A 17,284-nucleotide genomic window follows, 5' to 3' on the forward strand; every position below is an offset into this window, starting at 1 on the left:
ACACCAAACCTGGTACACATATGACTTACAGTCTGACAACAAATATTGTGGGGGCAAGACACCCCTAGCACTCCTAAGGGTGGGGGTGGCGAGGGGGGTAACACCTAAAAATCATCGAAAACGACCATAACTCTGGAATGTCTGGAACAATTTACACCAAACCTGGTACACATATGACTTACAGTCTGACAACAAATATTGTGGGTGCAAGACACCCCTAGCACTCCTAAGGGTGGGGGTGGCGAGGGGGGTAACACCTAAAAATCATCGAAACTGACCATAACTCTGGAATGTCTGGAACAATTTACACCAAACCTGGTACACATATGACTTACAGTCTGACAACAAATATTGTGGGGGCAAGACACCCCTAGCACTCCTAAGGGTGGGGGTGGCGAGGGGGGTAACACCTAAAAATCATCGAAAACGACCATAACTCTAGAATGTCTGGAACAATTTACACCAAACCTAGTACACATATGACTTACAGTCTGACAACAAATATTGTGGGGCCAAGACATCCCTAGCACTCCTAAGGGTGGGGGTGGCGAGGGGGGTAACACCTAAAAATCATTGAAAACGACCATAACTCTGGAATGTCTGGAACAATTTACACCAAACCTGGTACACATATGACTTACAGTCTGACAACAAATATTGTGGGTGCAAGACACCCCTAGCACTCCTAAGGGTGGGGGTGGCGAGGGGGGTAACACCTAAAAATCATCGAAACTGACCATAACTCTGGAATATCTGGAACAATTTACACCAAACCTGGTACACATATGACTTACAGTCTGACAACAAATATTGTGGGGGCAAGACATCCCTAGCACTCCTAAGGGTGGGGGTGGCGAGGGGGGTAACACCTAAAAATCATTGAAAACGACCATAACTCTAGAATGTCTGGAACAATTCACACCAAACCTAGTACACATATGACTTACAGTCTGACAACAAATATTTTGGGGGCAAGACACCCCTAGCACTCCTAAGGGTGGGGGTGGCGAGGGGGGTAACACCTAAAAATCATCGAAAACGACCATAACTCTGGAATGTCTGGAACAATTTACACCAAACCTGGTACACATATGACTTACAGTCTGACAACAAATATTGTGGGGGCAAGACACTCCTAGCACTTCTAAGGGTGGGGGTGGTGAGAGGGGTAACACCTAAAAATCATCGAAAACGACCATAACTCTGGAATGTCTGTAACAATTTACACCAAACCTGGTACACATATGACTTACAGTCTGACAACAAATATTGTGGGGGCAAGACACCCCTAGCACTCCTAAGGGTGGGGGTGGCGAGGGGGGTAACACCTAAAAATCATTGAAAACGACCATAACTCTGGAATGTCTGGAACAATTTCCACCAAGCCTGGTACACATATGACTTACAGTCTGACAACAAATATTGTGGGGGCAAGACACCCCTAGCACTCCTAAGGGTGGGGGTGGCGAGGGGGTAACACCTAAAAATCATCGAAAACGACCATAACTCTGGAATGTCTGGAACAATTTACACCAAACTTGGTACACATATGACTTACAGTCTGACAACAAATATTGTGGGGCCAAGACATCCCTAGCACTCCTAAGGGTGGGGGTGGCGAGGGGGGTAACACCTAAAAATCATTGAAAACGACCATAACTCTGGAATGTCTGGAACAATTTACACCAAACCTGGTACACATATGACTTACAGTCTGACAACAAATATTGTGGGGGCAAGACACCCCTAGCACTCCTAAGGGTGGGGGTGGCGAGGGGGGTAACACCTAAAAATCATTGAAAACGACCATAACTCTGGAATGTCTGGAACAATTTACACCAAACCTGGTACACATATGACTTACAGTCTGACAACAAATATTGTGGGGGCAAGACACCCCTAGCACTCCTAAGGGTGGGGGTGGCGAGGTGGGTAACACCTAAAAATCATCGAAAACGACCATAACTCTGGAATGTCTGGAAAAATTTACACCAAACCTGTTGCACATATGACTTATAGTCTTACAACAAATATTGTGGGGGCAAGACACCCCTAGTACTCCTAAGGGTGGGGGTGGCGAGGGGGGTAACACCTAAAAATCATCGAAAAACGACCATAACTCTGAAATGTCTGGAACAATTTACAGCAAACCTGGTACACATATGACTTACAGTCTGACAACAAATATTGTGGGGGCAAGACACCCCTAGCACTCCTAAGGGTGGGGGTGGCGAGGGGGGTAACACCTAAAATTCATCGAAAACGACCATAACTCTGGAATGTCTGGAACAATTTACACCAAACCTGGTACACATATGACTTACAGTCTGACAACAAATATTGTGGGGGCAAGACACTCCTAGCACTTCTAAGGGTGGGGGTGGTGAGAGGGGTAACACCTAAAAATCATCGAAAACGACCATAACTCTGGAATGTCTGTAACAATTTACACCAAACCTGGTACACATATGACTTACAGTCTGACAACAAATATTGTGGGGGCAAGACACCCCTAGCACTCCTAAGGGCGGGGGTGGCGAGGGGGGTAACACCTAAAAATCATCGAAAACGACCATAACTCTGGAATGTCTGGAACAATTTACACCAAACCTGGTACACATATGACTTACAGTCTGACAACAAATATTGTGGGTGCAAGACACCCCTAGCACTCCTAAGGGTGGGGGTGGCGAGGGGGGTAACACCTAAAAATCATCGAAAACGACCATAACTCTGGAATGTCTGGAACAATGTCTTGGAAGAAGTTCCAAAAAAAAGGGGAAATATATTTTTTTTGGATGCACCCGGAGGAACAGGTAAGATGTTTCTCATCAAGTTGTTACTTGCTAAAATTCGAGTACATTCCAAGATAGCTATTGCTGTGGCCTTTTCTGGAATTGCTGCAACTTTGCTCCCTGGTGGAAGAACAGCACATTCAGCTTTCAAGTTACCGCTTAATCTGGCCTGAAGTGAAACTCCCGTCTGCAATATCCCTAAACGAACAGAAAAAGCTCATATTCTGCAGGAATGTCAGGTCATTGTATGGGATGAATGCACCATGTCACACAAAAATGCTTTACATGCCCTCAATCAAACACTTCAATTTTTAAGAGGCAATGATTTACTAATGGGTGGAGTCACTGTTGTATTGGCTGGAGATTTTCGACAAACATTGCCGGTCATTCCAAAAGGAACAATGGCGGATGAAATTAATGCATGCCTTAAATCATCACATCTTTGGAGGCATGTTCGCACTTTGCGACTAACCAAAAATATGAGAGTTTCTCTGCATGGCAACACAATGGACGGTCAGTTTGCTGATCATTTGTTAAATATTGGGAATGGTTTAATGCCGCTTCATCCAGTAACTGGTCTCTTCAAACTCAGAGAAACACTTTGTAACACAGTTGTGTCTGTTGAAGAACTCAAGGCAAAAGTATTTCCAAATATTCAACAACATTTTACAGAGCATAAGTGGCTTTGCGAACGTGCGATTCTTGCACCAAAAAATAATTGTGTAAACAACATCAACTTAAAGATTCAAGAAGAGTTGCCTGGAGAAGCCATATTATACAAATCAATAGATACCGTTGTTGAAGAAAATGAGGCTGTGCACTATCCTACTGAATTTTTAAACTCTTTAGAACCTCCCGGAATACCACCGCATAACCTGGTACTGAAGATTGGATCACCCATTATGCTTCTCAGAAATTTAAATCCTCCAAGACTTTGTAACGGTACAAGATTAGTAGTCCAAAAGCTTCATTCTCATGTCATTGAAGCAACTATACCTCTCATTCCATCTGATATGCCATTTCAATTTAAGCGTCTACAATTTCCAGTTCGTTTAGCTTTTGCCATGTCTATCAATAAGGCCCAAGGATGATTTTTACATGTAGCTGGAGTCAACTTGGAATCACCTTGCTTTTCACATGGACAGTTTTACGTTGTGTGCTCAAGAGTTGGATCACCAAGAAATTTGTATGTATTTGCCCCAAATGAAGAAACGAGAAATATAGTTTATCAAGCTGTTTTGAAGTAATTGTTTATCGGTTCGTTCCATCATATACAGTTCAAATACAGTTTGACATTTTCACTTTTCACCTTCTACTGGTCCAATTTTAACATGATATTTACATGTATGTTTAATATTTAGATTGCTTTTTGTAAATAAACATTCTTTAAATCCTGGACAACGCCGGGTATTCTGCTAGTATATATATATATATAAATATATATACATTGATCAACCACAACGTTAAGACTACTGACAAGTGAAGGAATAACATTAATTATCTCATTACAATAACACCTTCCAAGAGGTAGGATACATTAGACAGTAAGTGAACAATCAGTTCTTGTTGTTGATGTATTGGAAGCAGGAAAATGGGCAAGAGTAAGGATCTGAGCGACTTTGACAAGGGCAAAATTGTGATGGGTAGATGACTGGGTCAGAGAATCTTCAAAACGGCAGGTCTTGTGGAGTGTTCCCGGTATGCAGTGGTTAGTATAAAAAATTGGTCCAAGGATGGACAACTGGTGAAGTGGCAAAAAGATCATGAGTGCCCAAGACTCATTGTTGCATGTGGGGATTGAAGACTAGCCCATCTGGTCCAATCCCACAGAAGAGCATCTGTAGCAAAAATTGCTGAAATAGTTAATGCTGGCCATGATAGAAAGGTGTCAGAGCATACAATGCATTGCAGCTTGCTGTATATGTGTCATGACTGTCAAAAAGAGGTAAGTTGGACCCAAGTACTAACCATGATTGACACTGGCAGACCAGAGCAGCGGAGTCTAGTGATTTCCCTGATATTCATCAAGAACCGCCGCAATACAGGATGTGCTTGCTGCCAAGAACTCACAGGTCGCGGTCCACTGGACTGCCTCAGGATGTAGTACTGCAGACAGAAGAGGTGGCTGCAGGAGTGGGTGTACAGAGGTATTTACGGAGGGTCATATAAACTAAGTACAAAACACGTCAAGGCAGGACAATGGAGGAATCAGATGTGGAGTCACGAGATATTAGTCAGCGCGTAGTCAGATAGGCAGAGGTTCAGTACACTGGATATCAGGCAGAAACTCACAGGGAGCGAAAGCTGGAGAGCACACACCAGGAGTGGCACCAAGAGTCAGATGCACAGCAAAAAAGTTGCTCTGACACTGAAGAGTGTCAGCTCAGTTTATGAAGCCGGCTAGATTTGAAAAGACCATCCAGACAGCTAGCCACATGATCCGACAAGCAAGTATGGAGCTGGAACTAAGATGAGTAAGATCGTGACAGTATGGAGCTGCTATCCACAGATCGGACAGAGTGCCCATGCTGACCCCTTTCTACCGCTGAAAAAGTGTCTACAATGAGCACATGAGTACCAGAACTGGTCCATGAAACAATGGAAGAAGATGGCCTGTTCTGATGAATTGTTTTCTTTTACATAATTATAACAGCCGAGTGCGTGTGTGTCATTTAGCTGGGTAAGAGATGGCACCAAGATGCACTACTAGAAGAAGACAAGGCAGTTGAGGCAGTGTTATTCTCTTGATAATGTTCTGCTGGTAAACCTTGGGTCACCTATATAAACATTACTGCAGACCAAGTACACCCCTTCATGGCAACGGTATTCCCTGATGGCAGTGGCTTCATTCAGCAGGAATGTGTGTATGTTTGTGTGTGTGTGTGTCTATATATGCACCTATACATCTATCTATTTATGACTTTCCTGAAACCTATATTAGATGACATAGACAGGAGATATTGCTTGAATGCCCTGGTGACTTAAACTCAATGGAGATATCCTAAATCATATCATATATAATGAATTACTTCAATGTAAATATTAATAATTGGAGGGGAAGAAAGATAATTATTGTGTATACAGTACATACATGTGTGTGTATAGAAACACTAATAAATGACTTTCCTGGCTGAGTAGCTGATTTCAATCCGGACCTCATTTCCTTTGCAAGCACGTTCTACAGAGTTTGAAGCCAGCAGAAATCACCTGGATGCAACAAACAAGCAAACAAACTTTCCAAAGTCTTTCATGGAGCACTACCTTCAAAAGGAAAGACAGTTTTAATGGATTCTGCATGCTGCTTGCCAGAATTAAATGTTGTGGGTGAACTATTTTGTAAATTAACATTTTTGTCCACATTGCCAGATAAAATAGCCAAATAAAGCTCTTTGCTGAATATTTTCTTTAAATGTGTCCTTCAAATATTTCCTTAGCAGTGCTCCTTTGCTGAATTTACGGAGTTTTTGAAGTTTAAGATAAAATAAGTTCTGCTTTCCAGTGGCGTAAAACAATATGGGCTCTGTTTACTTATTTCATTTTATTCTGAAGGAAAATAATAATAAAAAGAAATGCTATCACATTTTGTACATTAACAGAGTAAATAATACAATAATAGTAAATAGATTTTAAAAAAATTACAGCACTTACTATACACAGAACATCACTGCAATTAAATTTAATTACTTAATCATTATTTTTACAAATTTGGAAGAATTATGAAAATGCTCTATGCAGTAAATTATCATTGATTATTCATATAGCATAGACATTCTCTATAGTGCAGTAAAAAACATTGTATTCGATTCCTGCCCCCATGGAGCTTAGAATCGAAATTCTCTACCACAGATCCACAAACCCGCACACATCATTTTAGTCAGCACTAATTAACCTAGCAGCACACGTGGATCATAATTAAATTACATGTTGTGGCTGAATGCCTTCCTTGTGGCACACCTATCATGCTGTTCATCTTGATTCGCACAGCGCTAGACAAGGTACACAACTGAATGGGCAGGTTGTGTGTTGTGCATGTCCGAAATATGCTCTCTATATGGATATATTTGAAGCATAGGAATTAATGAAAGCATCCAAAGGAATCCAATGTGAATAGATGCCGAACATACAAACTCCAAACAGATAGCATCCTAGTCAGAAACTAAATCAAGGACTCTAGACTATATCTAGAACTGTTAAGTATATATATTTAGCTAAATACATTCATTGGTCCTGAGTCATTAAGGGAAATAAGGCAAAACAGGAGTAAATGTTCTTTAGGACAAACCATGTTACAAAAAAAAGGGGTGCAAATTAGTTTATTATTTTGCACATAAGTTAAACACTTTTTCATGTAGCACACAAATTTGTGATAGCTTATTTGTACACTGATTTTTTTATTTCAATAAAGTATTTTTTAATTGAGATTTTTTGGTTACATCATATAAATAACATATCAGACATCCTATCTAATTAACACCTATCTCTACATATGTCGCCATAAACATCATACAGTGATACATTTATATTATCATATATTATTTTATATTATTGTATATTTTATATAGATAGATAGATAGATAGATAGATAGATAGATAGATAGATAGATATAGATATATATTTGCATTATTAATATTTGATAACTTTTACAAATTGCACTTCAGGTCAAATCTATTGAAGCTGCACAGGGATAAGTGTTAACTACCCATCCAGTCATTCCCCAAGCCCACCATATCATCCCGATGAGGGTGGATAACATACCTTGATTCATACCAGTGGTGCCATATCTTATAGTATTTATGCTTGGCTTTCCTACTTTCATACATGAAACTCACATTCCTCCAGACTTCAGTAACTATATTGATCCAGTGAGGTACACTAGATGGTTCAGTCGCCACTAGCTATAATAAACATAGCCAGGGAGGCTAAGATAAATATATATTTGAAGAGTGGGTTGCTCAAATTCTTTTCAAGTGTAGTGCCAAACAGACAGATCTTAGGGCACAACGAAGGGGTCACAGGTAGTGTGGAAGAGATGCAGTTTCATATTTGGATCCAAAGGGATTGGACAACTGGGCATGACCATAAAAGATGCCAAAAAGTGCCCTCAGGGTCACCACACTTGGGGCACTCCGCAGATGTGCACAGTCTCATCATATGCATCCTGGATGGTGTTAAGTATACTCTGTGTACTATGTAAAAATGGATCTGTTGAAACCTAAGACAAGAGGTGGTATGTCTGGTACTTCCTACCACCACATTCCACTCTTCGTCAGAGAGAACCCCCAGCTCGGCCTCCCTTTTTATTCTGAGCAGATCTGGTCCTCCCGGGGAAACCTGAGGCAACAATAAGTCATAAAGCACGGAAATAGTCTTATAGCCAGACTAATACATTTTTAACCGGATAATCTGATATCTGAAGCAAACCCCCTGGAAACTGGCCATTCAGGGCATGTCTCCGCTGCAGATACTGGAAGAATTTGTTGTGGGTAACTGGAAGGCAGCTCTCAATTGTTTATATTTAGGTAATTGACTGTCTATATATATTTGAACAATAGTGTAAATTCCTGCTCCCTTCCAGAGCACTGAACCTTCCAACCCCATCAGCTTCCCGAAACCAGTATTGAACCACAATGGAGTGTCTGGGTCCATTCACTGAAATTTAAAGTTGTCCTACCCCAACTATAAATCTGTCCCCACATTTTAAATTGACCACACCCCCCCTCCAATGCAACATGGTTTTGCCAACGGGCAAAGTTACTCTTTTTTTTTGCTTTACTTTCCTTAATGAATCAGGCCTAGCGTGATTTTGATACCATCCCTTTGCAGAAAGCTGACATGTGTAGCACCAAAAAGTAAACTAAGATAAAGGTACACACTTTACAAAAACATGGTCACTGATTATAAATATATATGGCACATTTTATTTGATGATATAGTTATAAACTTACCCAGACATAAGCAGGGTGGATTGTTATTCTGATTAATTTACACATACCAGGAAGACCTTTAGTCAGAAACATATTAACCTAGCAGAACAGATGGAGCACATTAAAATTCCATAATTGGCATGAACAAATGCTTTCCACACAACACATCTATCAAGCTATTTACTTATATTTGTACCACTTCAGTAATGGCAGTTAATGGAAGGTTAGTGTTGTGTAAGTATACAAATTATACGTGAAATATATGTATTCATTTTGACCATTGGAAGAAGTCAAAACACCCAGAAGAAACCAAAGTGTACAGATGGAGAACATATAGCGCAGATAGCATTCTTTGTAGCATTTATCTAAACTCAAACCCAAAACCCCAGCTCTGCACTGCGCCAACATGTTGTCTTATGTACTAATGAGCTAAAAAAATGCTACTATAATTCTTGAAGTGTACTACCATAATTATTGATGGACACAATATGCGTCCATCATCTTCTCTAACCCATCCATTTGTTGAAAACTGATATGTCTAGAAACAGAGCATCTCTGAATGAGTATCTGAGTATGTGGTTCCAATGTCCAAGTTATTGGAATAACTACTGAGTAAAAAATAAAAAATTGAAAAGGTGACTCAATTTGGATCAAATAATCATGTGTGGGTATAAATCCCCCTCTTTTGGAGTGTTCAGACAATAATTTGCATATTTAACAAATATATACAGTTAACATAGGAACATATACAGCTATAATTACTAATACCGACAAAACATTTGAGTTAAAGTAGACATCATTGACCTTACTGAGTAAACAACCATTTAGAGCAAATCAAACATAGTTGTTTTGTCCTCTTAGCAGAAATACAAATATAACAAATACATAACACAGTATTAAACTATAGAAACCAAGGGGTGATATTACTCAATTTCAAGAAAATCAACATCCTATTTCCTAGAAGAGTTTTACTTTAGCATGACTATGCTGCCCCACATTACCGACTGGGTCAATCCCATAGTTGCCTACACTCTCAGAGTGCCTGGCGGGAGAATCCCACATTTTGGGGAGTTCTCCTAGATTTCCATGAGATTAAGCCACCCTTCCGGATCCTGCACTACAATTTTCAAAAGTGGGCAGAGCTGGGGCGGGGCGGCACGGCCTTTCATTCCTTGCTGTGTGATGATGCAAATTGTCTCATTGTGCATTGGGGGAGAGGGAGAAGGCCATGATGATGCAAATCAATTCACATTGTTGTATCCCTCGCATTTCCCAGATGGGGGGTTCAAAAATTATAGATAATTCTTTCTGCTAATGCTCGGTGCTAACTTATTCACATAAGTCACTCCTGTGTTAAAAATTAGGTGTATCCATTCATACAGTTGTAACTATGTCTACATGTAGCAAGTGGCTGGAATAAAACTGCATCACTGTTGAAAGTGGCAACACACTAGAGTCATAACTTACTGATGTTTTCTCAATGAGCTCTATCAACATTCGGAAAGTGGTGGTGGAATGCATAAAGATGATAAAATACACACAGGTTGAGTTCGGCTCCACTTGGCAGCACGGTATTTACGGAGTAATGTCACTGCAGAGGCATTTCACGCATACTGAGCTCAACGTGCGTTGCATTTTAAATGCATGTAACTCATCTCTGCACACTCCCAAACTCAACAAAACACGGATCGTTATATACGTTGCTTGCTGACTTCGATAGTAACAGCATGTTGCTAACGGTAATATACATTGCTTGCTGACTTGGATAGTAACAGCATTTTGTTAACGTTAACAATGGCATACCGGGTCACTGCGCCTGCCTTGGTAAGTTATGCATCCCCTGTGTACTTTAGAGTATACTATGCATTTGAATTGGAAGCCTGTTAGAAATAAGAACATTGCCGCTTAAGAGCTCACTTTGCAGGAGAGCTCATAGGAGCTAGTTTATGATTGTCTACCCTTGTTTTTTATTTTGCAAAGTGTCACGGGCACTAGGAGTCTTGCCCAGGAATTCACCAGATGACTGGGCTTACCAGAATAGTGAAGTTCACACAACGGTCCTCTGGTAGTGGGGTGACTAGCGGAACAGATATCACAGCAGATGGAGAGAGAATGCCAATAAATAATAGGAAAGTCAGTGACTTGCAGCAATCTTTGGTCAATGAATCAGCGACTAGCTGATATAGTGGAAAGGCAGATTTGAACACGGAGATCAGGATGGACGTGAGTAGATGCAGGGAGGTAGCAGGGAAGTCAGTGGTCTGCGTACAGCAAGTTGTACCACTGCTTATGGTGAAGAGACTTGTCCAGGTGCAGGTAGGTAGCGGGGAAGTCAGTGGTCTGCGTACAACAAGTTGTACCACTGCTTATGGTGAGAAGACTTGTCCAGGTGCAGGTAGGTAGTGGGGAAGTCAGTGGTCTGCGTATAGCAAGTTGTACCACTGCTTATGGTGAGAAGACTTGTCCAGGTGCAGGTAGGTAGCGGGGAAGTCAGTGGTCTGCGTATAGCAAGTTGTACCACTGCTTAATAGGTGAGGATGAGTACAAGTGTTGATGAGTGGAAGCATACAAAGATAATAGGATGCAGACACTGAGAGCAGAGAGGAACTTGATCCCAATAGGTATGCAGCGTATCCAACAAAGTCTATATAATGGTATGTGTGGCGCTGCTTGGTAGAGACTTGCTCAGCACAGATATGCAGGCCAATAATGGATAGTCAATCACAGTTATGCATGTAACGACTGAGTAGTACGGTTAATTCCAAACAGGTATGCAGCGTAACAATAACAGTCTATAGCGGGTATGGATACCGCTGCTGAGCGTGGAAACTTGTCATAGCGGATATGCAGAGTAAACGTAGAAAGTCAATAACAGATAGGCATACCGCTATTCAGTAGAACAGTCTGTCCACAGGGAGATGCAGGAACTGCAGAGATGCTGGACGGCAGAGACGAGAGTAGGAACCACAGGTGAGTAGATCCGGTAATCAGAGTCCAGCTGAAGACACAGTCAGGAAACAGGAGACTGTAGCAGGCATGGAAACCAGCGATGAGTAGCACAGGGAATCCACAGAAACTGAAGACACTAGTAGTACACAGGAGATAGTAGCGGGTATGGAAACCAGCGATGAGTAGATCAGGAATCAGCAGGAAACTGAAGACACTAGTAGAACACAGGGGACACCTTCAGAGACTCACAGGGAATGAGACTCCAAGATCAGGCAATGAGGTAATGCACACAGGTGCCTTAAATAGGGAGTTGCCTGATCAACCAATTTGGATTAAAAGCAACAGTCACAAGAGTTCTTGGGAGCTGCGCATGCGCAGACCATCAGGATGGCGGACGGCGCGGTTCAGGATAGGTGCCGGCAGGAAGGCTAGGGAGCCACGCACCAGCGCAGAGGCACTCACGGTCCGGTGAGTGACACAAAGAATCCAGGGATGTCAGATTAAATAACTTTATTGTAGGTGTGCAATAAAGATATAAAATGAGGGTTGGGTAGTGGTGTTTTTAGTTTAAATTGAAATCTTTTTACTCTTGTGTCTATGTTGTTTTTGTTTTACTTAGGTGAACTATAGGCACCAGCATTCTCTGGATGTCACTTGTGATTCCCAAAGTTCAAGCATGCACTGGCAGCCAAGGGTATTCTGGTACTTACAGCAATACAAGTGCCAGCATGACCAGACACTTAATGGCAGCCTGGCCATCCTGGGACCTCTACTGCACCAGGGATAAAATGCATTTTTACATTAATTAAATCTCTAGTACCCCACACCCACCCCTCAGGGGTTTGGGAAGAGTCCTAGTGCTATCAGCATGGGGCTGGGTACACCTGGGGGGGAGGGGGCACACCAATTTTTAGTTAGAATACCTTAATACACATTTCCTCATTAATGAAATACACACACACAAGATATTTGATCTAAGAAGCAAACATTGTTTTTAAAATCTGAAAAAAGTAATAATTGTGTGATAAAAAGTTTAATATATAAGTAATATTTTTTTGTTTTGCTTTTTCTTTTTCCTATATTGTTTTAGTTTTTTTATCTTCTTTTTCTGACTGAAACAAAATATCTTGGGGTGGGGGACGTGACTGCGGGATGATGGTCAATGGTGCTTTATTTTTTTGATGCCATCATCAGTTCTTCATCAGATGGAAAAAAGAAAACAAAAATTGATCAAATTGCACTCTTACTACATCCAAAAACCATATGCTAGCTCTATGGTTGTACTTTATTCACACATTTTGCAAGCTCAGTAGAGTTCATAAATGGTACATTACTAAAAATTGGGCCAAAAGTTCATGTTATGTTGGACACAGTAGTATTCAGAAGTATTTTATTTTTTGGAGGAACACATAATATATATATATATATATATATATATATATATATATATATATATATATATATATATATATATATATCTACTATATAAAAGCCTAGTGGCGTGTGTCTGTGTGTGAAAAAAAAACTCAGAAAGGGCTGAAATTTGCTGCAGTGCCACCTGCTGGGCGGAGTTATACACTGACCTACTAAATTCTTAGTGTGTGTGTGGAGAAAAAAAACTCAGAAAGGGCTGAAATTTGGTATTCTAAGATGTTTTTAATTTGTTAATTTAATTTGTTAATTGTTAAAAATGTTTATAAAGATTTTAAAATATATATATATATTTCTTGAAGGAGAAGTGACAGTTGGGAGTGGTTGGTGGTTGCCGTGGGTGACAGAGCGAGAGGAGTGTGATACTCAGGACCGCTGAGAGAGATCCCTGTGTCTGGATAGACATCTGGATAGATGTGGCGATAAAGATGAAGGATGAGGTGATGGAGAAAAATGATGAGGTGGTGACATGTGAACAAAACCACGTTAAAAAAGGGCGCTTACGTCGGGAAGTAACGCTCTTCCCCTGAGGAGGCCTGGCCTAGCCCCAAATGCATGACAAGTACCTTTTTAACACCTTAAGTAGCTTGATTTGACTAGAATGCATGAGTATCATGAACGGGTTAACTTGTGTATATATATATATATATATATATATATATATATATATATATATATTGTGTGTGTGTGTGTGTGTGGTTTCCTCCTCAATTTATTAGGTCCATGATGATAGACCTCTCTGGAATTCTAAGCTGTGGCCCTGTCAAGGGTAAATAACTTTTATGTCACATATCCGTACTTTTATTCTGGCAAAGCAATATTTTACGTTTACTACATTAAAAAAACTTACTGTATTCAACAAGCAAATGTGGCTCCTCCTCTGCCTGTTGGTTAGGTGGTGGGGTAAATGGCAAAGACGAAAATGTATAAATTTGGTCCCCATCCTCTTGCAAATATGCATCAGGATAAACTTTCTTATTGCATGGAGGAAAAATAATGCCTGATTGCACATGCAACACATAAATAATGGATAGCTATTATTTTACACTGCAATTTAGAATTGAGCTAGGATGCACCCACTTCCTATCTATAAATCTGTCTGTCACATTTAAATGTGATCCCTGTGCAGAACTACATGGTTTTGCCAGGGTGCATCATTGCAATTTCTAGTTGGAATTACTCTAAAATACTCTAAAATACTCTAAAATACTCTAACTAAGAGCCTGCTGCTGTAAATAAATAATACTGTTCTCATTTCCCCATAAAAAAAAACATTTTCAAAGCTATTTGTGAATTTCGCACCCATTGCTGCCCTGGTCAATTTTAATTGTGTTCTAAAGAATTTTTTTGCAAAAGAAATTTCATCGGAATTGCACCAATTAATTCAACAACATTTTCTACTGCTTCTAATCTATGCATGTAGGAAATTCAGAAGATCCCATCCATAGTACCTAATAACATATCTTCAGTCCAACTAAAATCCTTCAAAACACAAAGAATTTCAGATATATTTCCAAGATAAGATGGTAAATTAAATGGTAAAACATATCTGAATGCAACATGGTTTAAGTATTGTCTTGCAACAAGAAAGTAAACTTTTAGTCTAAATCACAGTTTTAACAGAAATGCTGTAACACCATGCGTAACAATGCAACAGTTTAAAATATGGAGTGATATATCCTAGAGTTGTCACTACATTAAGGCTAGAATCACTTGGTGATACACATAATTCCAGCCATGTGTTTTATCATTGGTAAACCAAGTAAAGATAAAGTGGAATCACTAAAAACAATTCTCATTGGAAAATATCTTGTACAATTTTGGATCGGTGTGCATTGTTCATGTGGTTTTATCCTTATTTTATCAATTGTTTCCATTTTCTTACAAGTTCAATATACCTCCTCCAGTTTCCAATGTATCCTTATTATCCCTACCATTAATTTCTATAGCACCAATTATATTAAGCAGCGCTAAACAAACAATATGTAACCATTGAAACCACTTTCCCATTAGAGCTTACCATCTAAATTCCATACCACACACATACAGACAAACTGTTCATTATTTCATTATATGCTTCAGTCATTGATGTACCTAGAGTCTCAATTGCTTGTTGTAAATTATTTTCTTTACTTTCTGTTTGTATCTTATAGGTAAGGTTTTTTTAGCAGTAAACTGATAACAGATGAGATGTGTCGTTAAGAAGCAAGGGTTAAAGCTCTGATGAAACAACCTTCAACTTTTGCTTTTCTTTAATGTTCAGTGCAATGGTTAACAAGCTGAATATTTCACAAAACCGTTTTGACAGATTTGCTCATCTCTAATGTAGAATTAATTTGTAGTAATTAAATGTATCTTATAATAGAAGCAGAAACAGAACATAAAATCACACAATTCTAGGAAAAACTAAGAGAAGAACTAATTAAAAACATAAACACGTGTGTAGGTGAAGGTGCACAACAAGTGCACACCTACACCCAATTAAATTGCCAGACGTCATGAGAAGAATCTAACATAGACTCTATTTGTCATTGATTGTCCAGATGCCAGTAAAATGTTTGATATATTTTATTTTGCCATGCTACATATATCCGAAAGCTACTTCTTTTATTACACCACCCCCTGGCACAATAAGTTACACTGTTGTAGTGGAACAGGCATATCTGTGTTACATCATTGCTGCTTTTTTCCTAGTGCAACACAGTGCACTCACATGATATTTTAATATTGCTTAAGGTTGGTCTTAGTAAACTGTGAACCGCTCGGTTTATCCTTCATTATATCTTCAATTAATCTTAAGAGTGAAGGCACATCATGACCATTTTTATTATTATGTGTTTTAAATCATAATATTCTCTATAGTGGCTGTTAGGTATACTGAGATTGTCTTCAGAAACTGAATATACTGACAGCTTTCAGTAGTGCAATACAGAAAGCTTTATTATAACCATGGTAAACACTGGTAACAGGCAGTGAATATGGAGGTCTAGTGGCAAAGGAACAAGGGCTTGGAAACAGCTTAAGCAAACAATGAATGCAAAACATAAAACAGTTGAAATCCTGGTTCAGGGGTGATAGTAAGCAAACAATAATGAAGTGTAAACAATAATCCTAGGTCATGGCACAGGAACAGACTGGTGGTATAGGAAAACGAGTCTTAAGCACTAAGATATGTCAGGTTGCAGAAAATAGTTTTTGAAAACAACAGATATCTGGGTGAAATAATGCTTGAGTGTTAACAAAAAATAGTCCAGGTACTTAACTTGAATTGAGAGACTGGTTCTAGAAATACCAATTCCAAAGGGAATAGTCCAGGCACTTAGCTTGAAGTAAAGCAGAACACATGAAGCATAATCAGTGAAATAACTAGGAAACATTTATTAACCTGCAAATATGAGCTCGGAGTTGCTCAAAAGCAAGTAACGAGAGATGTAGCAATCCTGGTGTAACAGAGAAAACTGCACTAGAATGTCAGACTTCAGGTCCTCAATCCTAACAGTGACACAATAGATTTCATTGGGATAATTTAACATAAAATATATGTATATGTATTATTTGTATTATATTTACATATATCCCAACTCCGTTATATCCTCCACTCCCCCAATCGGTGCAACCTTATTTCTGTCTTCCCCTTTCTTTTAGGATGTAAGCTCTCAAAGCTCACGAGCAGGGCCCTCTTTCCTTGTGTTCTCCTTCTACTATTTCACCACCCTCTGTACCTCTAGGCCATATTCCCTAGCCCAGTTTTCTTGAGCCCAGGCGTACTTCATGTCGGACATTACCATGACTCTCACTCACTGTCCTGTAAATAACTTGATCTGCATTACCAATGTATCTGTGTATAACTTTTTAATTAGTAAAATAAATTATTATCAATAATAAGAATAATATATAACAAGTCAAACAATATATAACAAAATATCTAGTCATCATTGACATATAAAATATGATGTAGATATGTAATATAGTTGTGTAACACTCCCTTACTCTTGCTAAGGGTGTACATATAAAATTGAGTGTATCACTTGCTTCTTCATTCACAGTGCCTCCACTAAGTCTTTGTATTCTGGGTATATATGGATGTGGATATAAAGACCACCAGGGGTGACTTGAGGACCCCCATGTAACCAAACACACTTACTCACAACTCTGACACCCAAAAAGATTGTTCTTTCATATAA

Source organism: Mixophyes fleayi, chromosome 1 (assembly GCF_038048845.1).
Source record: "Mixophyes fleayi isolate aMixFle1 chromosome 1, aMixFle1.hap1, whole genome shotgun sequence".
NCBI classification, from domain to species: Eukaryota; Metazoa; Chordata; class Amphibia; order Anura; family Limnodynastidae; genus Mixophyes; species Mixophyes fleayi.